Source organism: Pinus tabuliformis, chromosome 4_2 (assembly GCF_031772625.1).
Source record: "Pinus tabuliformis cultivar Carrire ecotype Pingquan chromosome 4_2, CPIR1, whole genome shotgun sequence".
In the NCBI taxonomy this organism is placed as follows: Eukaryota; Viridiplantae; Streptophyta; class Pinopsida; order Pinales; family Pinaceae; genus Pinus; species Pinus tabuliformis.
In genome coordinates, this window is record NC_142304.1 from 632,750,472 (window position 1) to 632,767,068 (window position 16,597).

Here is a 16,597-nt window from a genome sequence, read left to right on the forward strand (position 1 = left end):
TTCCCCCAACCTTCTAATTCTCTATTTTTGTCCCCACAACAACTCTTCTTGTTTCCTTCTCTATTCTAATTTGTTCAAATTGATACGCTCCTCTAACACCAAGTGCTTCAGCCTCCCTTCTATGATCATTCTCTATTGGATTTCCTACATCTTTCCTTCCAAGATTTGTTTTTATTCTAGGAAATGCCCAAATTCCTCTTTATTCCACAACACAAAATTAGATTTCATCTCTCTTAATTTTATTTGTAAGGTGTGCACTTTTTTCTACATTTAACCTTGATTTCCTCCCTCCAAGATCTTACTTTCTCCACAAAATATTGATCTTGAAGCCAAATAAATTCGAATCTAAAGGGAATGTTATTTTGGGATTCCTTTAAGTCTATCTCAAGACTTACAAGTTAATGGTATGAGTTGAGACAAGGAAGGATTTGGGCTTCAAAAAAAATATCCTTTTCCATTTCCTCCTTTGAAACTAAGAATATGTCTAATCTAATGGTGACTTAGTGTTTACCACCCTTATGATTATTTTAGGTGAAAAATTCATTAATAGTTTGAATGTCAACTAAACATAGATTTTGAATAGTCTCCACAAAGGCATTAGAATCTAGGACCAATCTCCATATGCCTCCCTTTTTTCTTCTAATTACCTAGTTAAGTTAAAATCTCCTCGAATGATCCATAACCAGACTAGCGTAAACCTCTAATGGGACATCATTTTTTCCAATAACGCCTCCTTATATCTGAGGACATGGAGGCCATAAAATTCCATCAAATTATCCTTCTCCTTCAAGCCAATATATCTAAAACTTCCGTACAAAATCCTAATACTAGCCATCTTTTCCTATAGTTCCAATTCTAGAGAATTCCACAAGACCATTAACCCACCTGCACTACCCCTAGCATCCTGGTTCATAACTTTGCAATCCTTCTAACATTTACTTCATATCTCCTAGATATTCTCCATTGAAACCTTAGTTTCCTACAAAATAACCAATGCTTGTTTCTCCATGCTAATCTTTTCTATGAAGTATCTTTGCTTCCCTTTTTTATTAATCCCACTTATATTCCACGATATAATTTTCATTGAGTTGGATTTTGGGAAGAGGGATAGATCTCTGAGATGATCATTAATTGTCCAAAATTGATCAATTTTTCACTTATCTTTTGTATTTCTTCTCTTTTCATCCTTCTTCCTATCGTTTCGACCTCGTTTACCATTACTTCTTTACCTTTACCTTTTGCATCCTTTAAAATGCATGCATAAATACCTCCAACTTTGTGTGAATCTCCTTGAATTTTTGGGTGTATATAAACATGTGCATATAACTCCTAATTTGGTGGAAGCTCTGAAAAGTCCTATTACACACTTATGTTGATGATGGTCACCTGAAATTTCTCTTCTTCTGTAAGAGATTTGAAGTCCCCATAATCAAATTCATGACTTCACCACTCCCTAGTAATTCGAAGAAGCGTTTTGGCTCTGGATCCTCTTCCAAAGTATTTCTCTTTAGGGATTTCTTATTACTTGGGGATTCCAAATTAGTTTCCATCATAGTGATATGCTCTACCAATGAGAAATCTTTGGTAATATATTCGAGAATCGCAAAAGCATTTTCTACCTCCATTTTCTTCTGCTTCACCTCAGGTTTCTACAGTCCAGGTTTCCTACACATTCTCATCACTTTGGCAATACCATCTATAATATCTTTGATCCCATCTGATATAGCTATTTTTCCCTTAGTGGAAAATCCTTGAACATATGTCCATGTTCGTTGCATTGATGACATCTAAATGGGACATGATTATAATCTAAAGGTTGTGCCCACACTTCATTCTATTATCTAAATCAATGTATTCCAAGAGGGGCTTAGAGATTTTCATATACACTCAAATACTAGCATGTGGCATATTTCCCCCTTGTTTATCTCCGAGACTTTCACAAAATTCCCTATGGAGTTCTCAATACCCTCCAGAATTAAGAGAATATAATGGTATGTCAAAAGAGAGTAAATCTTGACCCATAGTGGGGAAGTCAAATATTCCTCCTTATCTGGGTTGAAACACTCCTCCTATTATCTCGTGCACAAGCCCGCATTGTTAATAAAATAGGGTCTTCCCTCAAACATCCCATTTTTATCCTCGAGGTTAGAAAAAATAATTACAAAGAACCCTTTCAAACATAGCCTTCTATCCACCTCACTTTTAGCCACCACTTGTGTTGAATCCTTTTCTCAATTTCCTTTTCCATTAGCCACCCTCCCATGAAGTTTCATATAAAGGAATGGTCCTTCATCATCTTTTAGAGCTGCTCCAAACTATTCTGGGGGATTATAAATTTTGGGTTTTTCTTCGCCTTGGCAATGCATCTTCCTCTTACTGTTGATTGACACTGAACTCCTAAAATTGGGCTTTCCTTGGTGGTCCAACTACCCCATAGATTACCAAAAATTCTTTGTTGGTTTTCATTCACCACATTTTTGTAGGAGGGATTTTCACAACCCTTCTCACCTTGAGGAACTGAGGGCCATCTTTTAGTACCTCAAAAGGGTTACCACCTCCATAGAATTCTAATCAAAACATGTCCACCTAGAACTTGATGAAAAAAGGAAAACTCTCAAACCATAGAACCATCATTCCAACCCCTAAATCAATAAACTATATTCAATTTACTAAAATTGAAAAAAAATCAAAAGAATTAATTAATTTATAACCTTATTTAAAATAAGTATACTTATTATTTATAAAAAAAAATTATATATATATATATATATATATATATATATATATATATATATATATATATATATATATATATATATATAGATATATATACACACATATATATAGATATTTGAAAAAATAGGCATGTACAAGATTCTTCAGCATGTAGATTCACCCTTAACCCACTTTATTATGAATATTCTTATTATGTAATAGGCCTTATTATAATAAATTAGGCCAATATTATGGCTTATCAATACCACATGGCGAAAAATCCAGATTCATTGCATATGACACTCGTTCATATGATATTTTTTTATTTAATGAAATGAAATAAAAGGGAAAAAAAGGCATAGCTACACTAGAAATAAATCTCAACCTTTGATTTATGTAAGCTACTAAGAATATTTTATAATATTATATGGATGTAAAATCCCTACCACGCATCTAATAATTATTGATAATTAAATTAAAATTCTGGAATCCCAATTGCAAAATATAAATTCTTATCTACATAAACAATAAGTAGAAGTCACATACAAACATCATGTTTTATCCTCGAAACCCTTGTAAAAAACTGACTTAGAATTATAGATCTATATTTTTACTTTTTCCAAGATAAACTCATGTGTTTTATGTGTTTTTGTTATTATGATTATTTTCTCTTTCACTGTGTTTATTTTTGAGAGTTCTGTCAATGCTAAGGGATTGTTGGATGTATAAGGAGGTGATCATTTCAAATGCTAGCACTTTCTATGTTGAGGCTGAAGCTAACATAGAAAATTTTGATTAGGATTTGAACAACATACATGAAGATTTCCTAAGTGAAACACAGTGAGATGTAGTGTGGTGATGAGAGCACCTAGTATGACGAAGTCTGCAGACATGAGAAGATGGTGGCATACCTCCCAAACTGAAATAAAAAAGTATTGGCATATGACTCTTGGAATAACTTTTTGGGCATGCATAACCTTATTATTAAAGTGTCGAAGTAGATCTAGGTCATAGAGGAGGACATCATACAGATTTCCGTAGTCAAGTTTAAAGGTGGAATTTCATCGTAAAGTTAGATTATTGAAAGATTCAAATATGCACATGGTTTTGATGGACCCAAGTATTATATCCCATGGATTACATGGGATATTCATAGGGTTGGTTTCTCTTGAATCAAGGCATGGTTGGGTTTAGTACATAAGATAATAATATATCTAGGTTTCTTTAGGTTTTAGGTTTTGCAAAAGAAGAAAACTTGTGTGTTATGTATTTTTGTTATGATGATTATTTTCTCTAGCATTATATTTACTTCTAATATCTTTATAACATAAAGTATCAACAAGCAAAATATGAAGATCTTATAAAGATAAAATGTACCCAAAAAAAGAAATATAGAAACCTTAGGGAGTTAGATTGATTATGAGAGGCCAAGGGATAAAGAAAAAGAGGAAGGGGATGATAAAAAAGGTTTAAGAAAAACAAAATAATAGAAAAGAAACAGAGATAGTGGAGCTTATAAAATATCTTTGAAACGATTTAGATTATGAATGGGGGCTTCAAAAATTGGCTCAGTTTGTAGCCATATTTTCTATCAAAGTTCTAAGGATTCTCTTTTACTTAATAGCCTATAATGGTTAATATTTTACTAGCTAGTATATATATAAAGATGTTAAATTTATATATAATATTAATACTATTATCTAAAAGCTTTATAAATCTATTTTGAATACATTCAACTCTTTATTCAAGTTTTGCATTCAAAAACTGATTTATATTTTGATCAATTTCGTTTTTCTAATATTTAATTATCCAAAATTAAAATGAATCTATGGTAATAACCATTTTAACTATTAAATTTAACAATGAAAATTGGACCATTTAATTGACGAACATTCTACCCCGAGGGAATAGAGCTGATTTGGGCTAGGAAATGATTGTCTTGGTTGCAAGCACATCTAGAAAATAGTCATACGAGAGAAGGCTATTCAAAAATATCTTGTTAAATAAATTACATTTACAATGTCATATGGAGGTCAAAAAAAAAGTAACCAAAATAATATTGTATAGGAGACAATTCAAAGAATAATTTATTTTCAAATGAATTTGTATGCTACAGGTATAGATTCTTTGTACAAACTAAGCCTTTATCCTACTGCTAAAACTCCTTTTGAACAAACTCAACTTTTATGTTGTAGGTAAAGAATGACAAGCTATAAATTCTAATACAGTCCTATAAAGGCCCTTTACACTAATTCCCAGAATCCATGGTGCACAAAAATCACAACAAAAACCATGTCTTGGCTGAAAAAATATTTTTTTATATAATCCTACAGGTGCCTCGCATCCCAAGCATCTTGATGTAGTGCAAGTTGTTATCAGTTTTGAAATTCTTCCTCAAAAAGCCAGTTTTCCCCATGGGATTTAGGACCTTGCTTATCCAAAGAAACCTCAAATGTTTCCTTTGTAGATGCACAAGAAACATCCTTAATATCTAGAACAAGGCTCGGTGGAATGCCTAGGTCATCATCTATAACCTTTAGACCATATGAAAGATCGAACTCCATGTTTGAAGCTAGGATTTGGCCTTTGTAGCTTGTTGAAATTTCAAAAGACAATGAATTATTCCTAGAGTATGAGATATTAGAAGTGGAACATATCACTACAATCTCTTCCTTGATGCTTCTCATGAATTCCTCTACGCGTTCCTCAATAGGGGTGCATTCTTCGTCATCTAATTGTTTGTATAATTGTAATAAAATTCACTTTGTTTCTTCTTCATGGATTTGTTTCAACACCTAGAAGTCCATGGTGTCCACCAGAGCCTTGGGCTGTTGGCCACATTTTTTGATCATATCAGAAATGAATTAAAGATACCCCAGAGAATCGAGCATGCAACATTATAATGTTACAGAAAGAAGATAATGATGATAGTTTGGTTGCAACAAATAATTGGTATTCTTGCTATTTTAGCAAAGCACATACCATGGAACTAGATAACGTGGTTGGATATATATAGATGCTATACACAAAATCTATAGGAAGCCCTGTAATTAAGTAGGGGAATTTGGCAGAAGATGGAACGGTTTTTCATGGAAAGGAGGAAGACACATAATAAACACAAAATAAACGTCTATTCATTAACCTTCTAACATACCAAACTACTGAATTGTAGCTCTTGGATTTTTTGGCCTCTTGGATTAAACACATTAGAAAGGCCCATTTTTAGGCATATAAATCCCTAACTTAATAAGTATGGAATCATGGCAAACTCTAACTAGAATTGTCTCAACTTCATCTAACTACTTCATGCAAACCCACACTTGAATTCTAATATTAGACTCCAATTTACTTAACTCGACTCTTCATGTCTTTCATGGATACAAGAAATTTATTATTTCCAACACTACCCCTTAATAATGATTGTGTCACTCAACATAACTCAAACATGACTCAACCTTAACTTAATCATGATTCAACTATTATTGTTAGGCTTACAATAAAAATTGACTCAATCATAACATAAACATGTATGCTGGCCTAACTCTCAGCTAGGATTACAATCATTACTTGACTCAAAAAACTTTTACAATTTTGGATTTTATCTACCTTTTGTTCCTAATTTTTTACGCTCAAAATATTTTCATTCTTGGTTGTGCTTTCTTGTTGTAAGCACCATATTTCTTCACTTGTTGTTGCTAGAATTTTTCTTTGACTTGTCCTATATTTTTTCTAAGAAGTAATATGACCGTGTCTCTTACAACATCTTATTCAAAGATACATCCAAAGATGAAGTGCTGCCACAACCCTTAATCTTCAAACTGTGAATTTTTCTCTACTTCTTTCACTTCATATTCTTGATATTTGTTTCACCATATTTCTTGATAGCATAATATGATTTCTTCAAGAATTCATTGCTAAAAACGTGTTTCAATACTTTCTTCTTTGTCTCGAAAAAAATCCATTTAGTGTTGTTCTTTTCATGTAATCTACAAACTGAAGGTCATCATTAGTCTTACATGTAAAATCATAATTAATATTTTTTCTCTTTCACCATTTCATGTAATTATTTTATTCCAACAGTTGATTTAAGACTATCAACAATTTGTTCAATTGGCTTCTCAATGCATTCTCTAATGAGATTCAAGTCTGCATCAAACTTATCAACAATTGTGTTTTCAACTTCTGCTCCCATGTTATTTCGAACACCTCCATATTGAAAAAAAATTGTTAAAAATATCTTCATTATGCTTTATAGTGAGAGCTTCCTTCTCTTCCTCTTAGTTCTTTACCTTTTCCACTTTATTGAGAATGTCTTCCACTACAATGTTGTCATTGGATATTCTCATAAAAAACTATTGAATCATGTTATCCTCTTCTTGATTATTAGTTGTTGCATGATCACGCGTTGCTTCATGATTAGCTCCAACTTTTTATTCATAACTTTCTTCTATAGTGGTAGCTTCAATGTTCAATTCTTCATTAATCATAGCACTTTATATATTGCCATGATCAGTCATTTAAAAGAAAACATATTAGTATGTAATAAATCTAACCTGCAAATATGTGAAAATAGAAAATATTCCTAAAAATATAAAGATCAATATAAAAATATAAATAGAAATACTTCTTTATTAACAAAACCCTTGAGTTAGGGTAACACCATACAATTACTCCTTAAGGAAGGAGATCACTCCAAAAGCCATTGCTTGTCAATACAAAACCAATACTTGACATCTCAATGAAGAGTCTCTACCCTCTATATAGGCTTCATACATACAATACCATGAGTCTCTTAACACCATACATCTATTACAATGGGCTTATCACATTATTTCCTAACTACTTGTGGTTCCTCCCATAATTTGAGTTAAACAATGTAAACTTTGAAATGGGAACTGATATTGTTACCTGTTTTGTAGAGATAGCAAGAAAGTGACCCGATTTTTAAAAGGGGTGTTGAAAAACACACATGTTTTTTTAGAGCATAGTTTTTGGCACTATAAATTTTCTTATGTACAGTGTGTTTTAGAATGGTAGTGATTTTGATGTTGATTTTAAAAATTGGTAATTCTACACCATGCCCTTTTTTTAAAAGGCCTTTTTCTTACTTTTAATTTTATAATGTATGAAATGTAAATAATTATTTTGTAAATTTAATAATCTTTGAAGTGGTCTTCTTCTTCATATTTTCTTGTTTTTATTTTAATTTTTTTTTTGTAGTGAGGTTTTTATTGTTTTTCATATTTAAAGAAGAGGGTCGATATGTTGAATTTTTGATATTCTACATATTTATACATCGTTAATTAATTTTTCAATCCACATGAAATAATTGTCTCTAAAAGACAATCTTTTTTAACAATTGACATAAAAATAATCATTTTTAACATAAATATAACTAAAAAACTACAAATTTTGATAATTTTTTGCTAGAAATGACATGTCAAAATCACAATTTTTATAGGAAAATTTTAAGTAGAAAAAGTTAAATAATAGTTTTTTTATGAATTTCATGTCAAAAAAATAATAATAATAATTTTTTTTTCAAAAATTAATGATTAGCTTAAAAATTAATGCAAAAATCACATAATACAAATATTGAACGCACAACAACCTTAATTGAGTGTATATTCTTCTCGTAAAATGTCAGAGTCAAAACATTACAAGTACAACTAATTAATAGTTACAAAAAATGAGCTTGATTTCCAAGCATACCTTAAATTTAATCAACAATGTCACGTAATCCAAACTCTTCGTCCTCTAGAGTTTCATCATTGTCTTCTTCCACAATATTTTCTTGTTCATTTTGCTCATTTTCCTCTTCTAATGGATTTTTGATGTCTGCGAATCTCCTAATGTATGCCTTTCCAATCATTCTGTGTAATGGTGGTTGTGGTTCCTTTGCCTTTTTTGCCACACGTGATTCACTAAAGTCCCATTTATTCAAACCAATTTCTTGCATTGCATATGGAAGAAATTGAAGAGCATTAATTCTTTGCTGAATGAAATTGCATTGTTTTGGATCTTTTTCAATTGCAATGTAGTTTCTTCCTTTTCAAGGCAACATGCTAGTGTTGTACCTAATTATCAAGCACAAATGAAATAATGAAGTAAATTAGTACAATAACATATTAACTAAAAAATAACATATTGAAATTCAATTCCATATAATAAAACTTACCTGAGCCAGAAAATAAATCCATAACCCAATCTCCTTCATTTGAACATATGTTTATAAGATAGTTAATCAATAATTATGGTTTTTGATAAATGTTAACTATCTCTCCTTTTTCTTCTTTGTCTTCATATGTTAGTTTTCTCACAACAGCATCATAAGTCAGTATTTGGCTATGACTCTTTCCATCTACCTCATTAAAAATCATGGATATATAGCTATCATATTTTCCCCAACTATCAATATGGATGAACTGACAATCCTTTATAAATAGTTCATCTTCATGGTTAAGAAGATTTGACTTTTTCCTGTAACATGAAATAGTAAAAGTTCAATTAAATTGTACATAAATGAATTTTTCAACATTAATCAAATATATATTTTAAACTTCCTACCATGTAAGCTGCATCCTTAAATTTGTTTTCCCCTTGAAGCATGACAATAGCATTGCCAATTGTGTGTCTGAATGAAATGTCACAAATCTCCATAATGGTGATGACGTGACTTTTAGAAATTCCGCAACCACTTTACTAAGAGCTTGATAAGTATAAGGGTCACTATCATAGTCAATATTTGGAATATTGAAACCATGGGGAATATCTGCAATAACTAGGGCATAAGCCCTTTTAGGTATGAGCTTAGCAATGTCTTCACAGTCATCTCATATTACTTGATATTCAATAGTGTATAGCCCATTCCAAATGAAATGAGTAAGAGTTGGATCAAGTTCAACATTCTTAATACGCTACTTCTTCAGTCTTTCGATCTTTATTTTTTCAAAAAAGGTTCTGAAACTATTGGTGATCCATTATCATCCTTCTTCATCTTTTATAAAATAAAGGAATATATGTGTAAGTTATAAATTAAAAATAGTACACAGATGAATAAAAATGAATGTATAAATGAAGATACATTCTTAAATGTAAGATAAAAAACTTTTAATGTTGATGTAGAACTTGAATCTGGATAGTTGCATACAACATCATCTCAACTATCTTCATTCAACAATTTAACCATTTGTTCTTGCATTTTCATGTAAACTTTCTGACTACATAGATAAAGTAACAAAAAGTTAATACAATGATATCTATAAAAAATAATACCAAGAACAATATGTTATATTTAAAATAAAATTATAATATAGAAATAAATAAAAATAATTCAACAAACTTACTTTTGAAATTCCTCTGACATTTCCTCCAATGATAATTCCCCTGACCTCACACGAAATAATATTGCTTTGACAATTTTTTCATCTTTCACTCCTTGCAATGCTCTCTAAGGCGTGTTAGTCATATCTTCTGGAAGCTGCTTCGTTTCAGGACCTGATTTGCTACTGTTGGATATCAACGACTTAGACTTTTTGACCTTCTAGTTTTTAACGCCAATGTTTTTCCACATGCTAAAAATCTCATTAATCAACTCCCATATATCTCCAGTTCTAAATGCCAACTAGAAAATGTTATCAACACCTCTAAATAAATCACTGATTTTTCTGCCTTTTCCACCTTTTGAATTGATTTTCTCTTCAATTGGATAGCCTATTTCCATGCAACATTCCTTTCAGAAATCTACAGTAACATTTATCCTATCCCCACGACATTTTTCTTCAAATTCACTATGAATAAATCGAACCCTTTGGATGAAAGCCATAGAGATCCAATACTCATTCTCTGAATTATGATCCCATACCACTAACCTTGCTTTTGTATCTGATAAACCAGCATAAATGATACATTTCATTGTTTCAAAACATGGGTTATTGGTATATTCCTCCATCAATTTTCTTTTAACTTCTACAGAATGGTTCTCCCCAAGCACATAACAGTTGTATTCAAAATATTTTGACTTATCCAATGCTTCTTTGTTGGGAACCTGAATTGGATCAACAAGAAGCACATACCTAACCAGATGAACATATGGATTGTACCTCATCAATGTCTTCAAGTTGCGAATATGGAGATGATCTGATTTGATATTGACATTGTCTTTCACTTGCCTTATAGATTTTTCTGACATTAAGTTGAAATGTACGACCACCCTCAATTAAGTTTCTCTCTGTCAAATTCTGTCGAATGGAATTTTGTTTTGTTTTGATAATGTCAACCTCTAAATTAGCTCCCGGTGTAATGATTTCTCTGCTTTCTTTTGAAGTTTCACTAGGTTCTTGATTGTTGGTAATAACTACTTCAAAATATTCAACTTTTCTTTTCTTCTTCATAACATTCTCATCATTAACTGTAATAGATTTATTCTTGGGCATTGTTACTTTTGGTCTTTTACGAATCTTCTCAGTTCCAATTCCGTCTTCAGTAACGACAACATATTATTCACTGTCAGTTTCAAGTTCATCGTCTTCAAAAGTAACTTGTCTACCCTTGCTAGGTTTATCCACTAGAGGCCCTTTTTTCTAATCCCTTGGATGTAGTTTTTTAGCATCATCAATTACTACATTTTTCTTGTTTGCCATATCTTCTTCTGACACTGAGTAGAAGCTGCTGACAACTTTCATAATATCATGCTCTACGAAATGAATGCCTCCCAACCTAATTGAACAACTTTCAACAAAATTCTGCCAAACAAAATAACATATGTCAATAAAAACAAAGTTAAAAAATATAGTGAGACAGTTACAAGAACGCAAAATACAAATATAATTAAAAATACTTATGATATTTTGTTTCATCTCATTTACGATTTGTTTACACAACTTTGTAGATACCTCTCTTGTGTCATACAATGAATATGATAACCGGTATTTAATCCTTTCATGTCACTTGGGCAGTTTTGTAAGTATGTAAACAACTTCACTATCCGGTACTGAACACATGTCTATGACTCTTCCCATCACTTCATAAATTCCATTATCATTCGATATATCAATATATAGATATATATTCAAATTTTGGCTTTTTCTTTCTTTCACATACCAGATTCTTGATGGAAGTTTCACTTCCTTTGAATTCTTCTAGAAAGAAATCATCTTCTTATCATTTGAGGCACTTGAAAGATTTGTAGCCATCAACTCAGGTGGAGTTTATTCACCAATGTTTTTTGAAGATCCACCTTTAAGAGTCTTTGGTCCAGAAAGATTCACAGAAATCTTCTTTGATTCCATTTTCCTGAAAAAAGAAACACATAAATTAGTAAATAACGAAGACATATTAGCTCTGATCATCATTTACATCTGTTAAACATTTTAATATACCACCCTACCGTACTGATACCAAGAATACACAAACTAATAAAATTACTATTAGATTAGATCATTGAAATTAAAAAAATATTAATACTAAGAAAATTAAAATTTTCTTAGTATTAATATATCGCCCTGCCACAGCCCCCTCCTGTGCCACCCTAGTGGCCCTCCCACTCGTGGGAGGGCGGGCCACCAAAGTGGCAGAAGGGGAGGCTACCGCAGCCTCCCCCACGCCACCCCAGTGGCCCACCCACCTGCGGGGTGGCAGGGAAATCAAGTAGGCCCCCCCGCACCACCTCGGTAGAAGCCCCCCCCTCGCGCCACCCCGGTGGCCCGCCTACCCATGGGGTTGTAGGAAAATTCTAAAAATTAGTCCACCACCTCGCAGGTGGGCAGGTCGCCTGGATGGCGCGGGAAGGGGTTGCGACAGGGCGATATATTAATACTAGGAAAATTTTAATTTTCTTAGTATTAATAGTATTAACATTTCTTTAGTTGCCTAGCCACCCCGTGAGTGGCCGAGCAGCCCAGGTGGTGTGCGGGGGTGGCTGTCGCACCTCCCCCGTGCCACCGCTGTGGCCCGCCTGCTCGCAAGGTGGCGGGGCGATTCTCGGAATCGCCCTGCCACCTTGCAGGCGGGCAGGCCAGCCATGCTCATCGCCCCTAACCTACGGGCTCGTTTGGCCATCGTGAGCATTACCGGGCTCGTTTGGCCATCGTGAGATTTACCGGGCCCACTATGCTCACAGCGGACGTAGTGGGTAAATTTAGCTCACAAAAAAAATTAATTTAAAAAAAAGTCTACTTCATTAAACTTATTTAATATTAATATTTTCAATGAAAAAAATTTAACTAACCTTTCAATTGCGAGAATTCTTCATTGAATATGTTGTTGATGGCAATGTAGCTCCTCCACAAATTCACTCCAAGTTCTTCAGTGAACCTTAGAAAACCTTGATGTGACTTGAGTAATAGTGATAATGAAATTTATTATATAGGTGAAATTATGGAGATGTTTTGCCATACGGTTAATGTAGGATTAATTTGTTTTACAAAAAAATTAACATGTTAATTTTTTTATGGTGACAAAGGAAACTATGATAAAGCAAATATTATGGAATTGTTTTACAGTGGGGTGAATGTGAGATTAATTTGTTTTAGAATGTATTATAAAAATTATAAAAAACATTTTATTGTTTCGGAAATATTATATATTTTAACTATTAAAATAATTATGTGAAAGTTGTAGTTTACAATTTTAACTTTAAAGATTTATTTCATAAAAAAATTTAGTTTACATTTTTCAATAAATTGTAAAATAAAATAATGAAGGGAAAAAAATCTAACAAACTTTTTGGAGGGAAATATTTTGGCGAAACTTTTTGGAGGGAAGATTCTTCAAGGGAAAATTTCATCCTCTGAGCTATGTAATATATTTAGGAGACTCTGCATTTGTATCATTCAACCTCTTCTATTTGAAAGTGATGGATTGTCCTGATAATGAAGTTTCGATTCGTATAGCATCAACAGCTTCGTCACGTAACAACTCTATTCTTATTATGAATATAGTGGGAATTCTTCCACTATGAATAGAAAGTCAATTCTTCCAGTTAGTCCTAATACTAAGGACTATGAGAGTAGCACTAATGAAAGAGGGGATGGAGAATTTCAAATAAATAAAGAGTCACAGATTCCATTTTGTCCTAATTCTAAGGAATATGAGAGTAGCAGTGATGAAGAGAATGATGACAAATTTCAAAAGAATGGAGTGTCATAGTGTCCACTTAGTCCTAATTGTATGGTCTATGAGAACAACAGTGATGAAGATCATGATGATGAATTTCAAAAGAATGGAGTGTCACGGTGTCCACTTAGTCCTAATTCTGAGGACTATGAGAGAAAGAGTGATGAAGAGGATGATGATGAAGTTCAAAAGAATGGAGTGTCACGGTGTCCACTAAGTCCTAATTCTAAGGAATATGAGAGCAGTAGTAATGAAGAGCATGATGACGAATTTCGAAAGAATGGAGTGTCACGGTGTCCACTTAGTCCTAATTCTGAGGACTATGACAACAACAGTCATGAAGAGTGTGATGAAGAATTTCAAAAGAATGGAGTGTCACGGTGTCCACTTAGTCCTAATTCTAAGGACTATGAGAACATTAGTAATGAAGAGCGTGATGATGAATTTGAAAAGAATGGAGTGTCACAACGTCCTCTTATTCCTAATTCTAAGGACTATGAGAGCTGCAGTGGTGAAGAGCATGATGATGAATTTCGAAAGAATGGAGTGTCATGGTGTTCTCTTAGTCCTAATTCTACGGACTATGAGAGCAGCAGTGATGAAGGACGCGATGATGCGCTTAGTCCTAATTCTAATGAGTATAAAGGTAGCAGTGCCAAAGGACAGGATGTAGCATATTTAGTAAGTAAACAGTCACATTTTCAACATAATCCTAATTCTATGGACTATGAGAGCAGTGCTGACAATGCACATGAGGAAGAATATCCAATAAACATCGAGTAAAATTTTCCATTTAGTCCGAATTCTAAGGGCTATGACAGTAGCACTAAATAAGGGGAAGATGAAGAATATCCTCTAAGTTAGTACTTGAAAAGCACAGTTGATCATAGTGTGGATAACATTCCTCTTAATAATGATGAAAATCCTTATACAAATGATTATCCAATGATGAAGATGTTGCCAAGAAATATTATATCGAGGAGTAGGAGCAAACGTTTTCATATCAATGCAAGATGCTCTAGTTATACAAGGGGTATATTAAAATATCTGATGAGAAGAAGTTCTATCAGCGCTCTCATTTCAAGTGAATGTTTTCAAAAATATTGCTTGAAACATATGGATTTCAAATTTGCATTAGAGAGAAGGAAGAGATATTTGTCAATGAATAAAAGCATGCAAAATTCATATTTAGTTGGGTGCATGCAATCTACATTGTCAGGTTATGATTATCATATTGGGACTTTATTTATCTGTAGAAATTCTTTCAAAATGTTTCATTCGATTGAGAATTTTCGTCTCTCGAGAATTCAAGAAAATTTGGAAAAGGATCCCACATTTCATTTAGAGGTACATCATAAAAGACAATTTGGGCCATTATCAAATACTGCAATGTCATGGATGAAAGATTTCTTTTCAAAGCATGGAGAGTGTATGCCAAATAAAGAGATAATACATATTCCAGATAATTTTTCAAGACAAGAAATCTACAACTTATACAAATAATATGCAGAAGGTGCTGAGGGACATGGCCGATTTATTACATATCGATATTTTGTGAAGGTATGGAAGAAAGAATTAAACAATGTTTATATTCCTAAGAAGACACGGATGGGGATTTGCAGTACATGTGCTTCTCTTAAATCAAAAAGGGACAAATGTGAAGGGTCAGAAAGAGGTAAGCATTCATAACTTTAACTTTTTAAATTGTAGAGTCATCAACTATGAAAACATATTTCTTAATGGCTTTCTTTTATGTTGTGTAGATTCAATTGTCAAAGAACTTCGGGAGCATCACGAACAACAAAAAAATGAAAGGAAAAAGTTGTACAAGCATCGAAAGAAGTGTTATGATAATTGGAATAAATATTTTGGTTTGATAATTGATGGTATGGAATAGAAGAAAACACTTTTACCACATTTTATTCGCACACCCAAAAATTTACATGAGGAAAATTTTATTCAGTATCACTTGGTTGGTTGTATGGTCTTCAATCGGAAAATTTTGCTGAGGGTGTACTTCACAGCTCCAAATATTCACAATGATGCAAATCTGACCATAACCATAATTCATGATGTGCTTTCTTATTGGTCTGGTAAACTTCCTAAAGTTTTGTATCTACAATTGGACAACACTTGTCGTGTAAACAAAAATTAGGTTGTTTTTTAGTATCTAAACATGCTTGTTGAATTGAGAATTTTTCAGAAGGTAAAGGTTGGTTTCCTTCTTGTTGGGCACACTCATGACCATATTGATCAGATGTTCAGTCGCTTTTCAGTCACATTGAGGAGGAAGGAAGTTGGGAGCTTGCCATCATTAATTGAATGTATTAAGAAATCATACATGCCAGAGCCTACTTTTGATGTGTTGGAAGGAACTGTTGACATGTGAAGGTTTATTCTGGGATCACATGGTGAGGGAAAATTCATTGAAAAACTTAATGACATTAGCTTCCAACATCAATTTCGTATCAAAAAAATTGATGGGAAAACACTAATATGGAGCAAGAAGTATTCAACTACTGCAGAATAGGCACTGTCATTAGGTTTGGAATTTTTGAAGTTCATTCCACAACATCCAATATTTGCATCAAAAATATTGTTATTACAATCAGTTGGTGAAGTTCATAATGCACACAGACAAAATAGAGATATAAATTATTCTGATTTCCAAGAAAATATAAAAAAATGTATTAGATATACATATGAGTACTTTGACATTGGTGATTCACTTTGGTGGGAGTCGTTTTTTAATAGTAAAAGTCATATC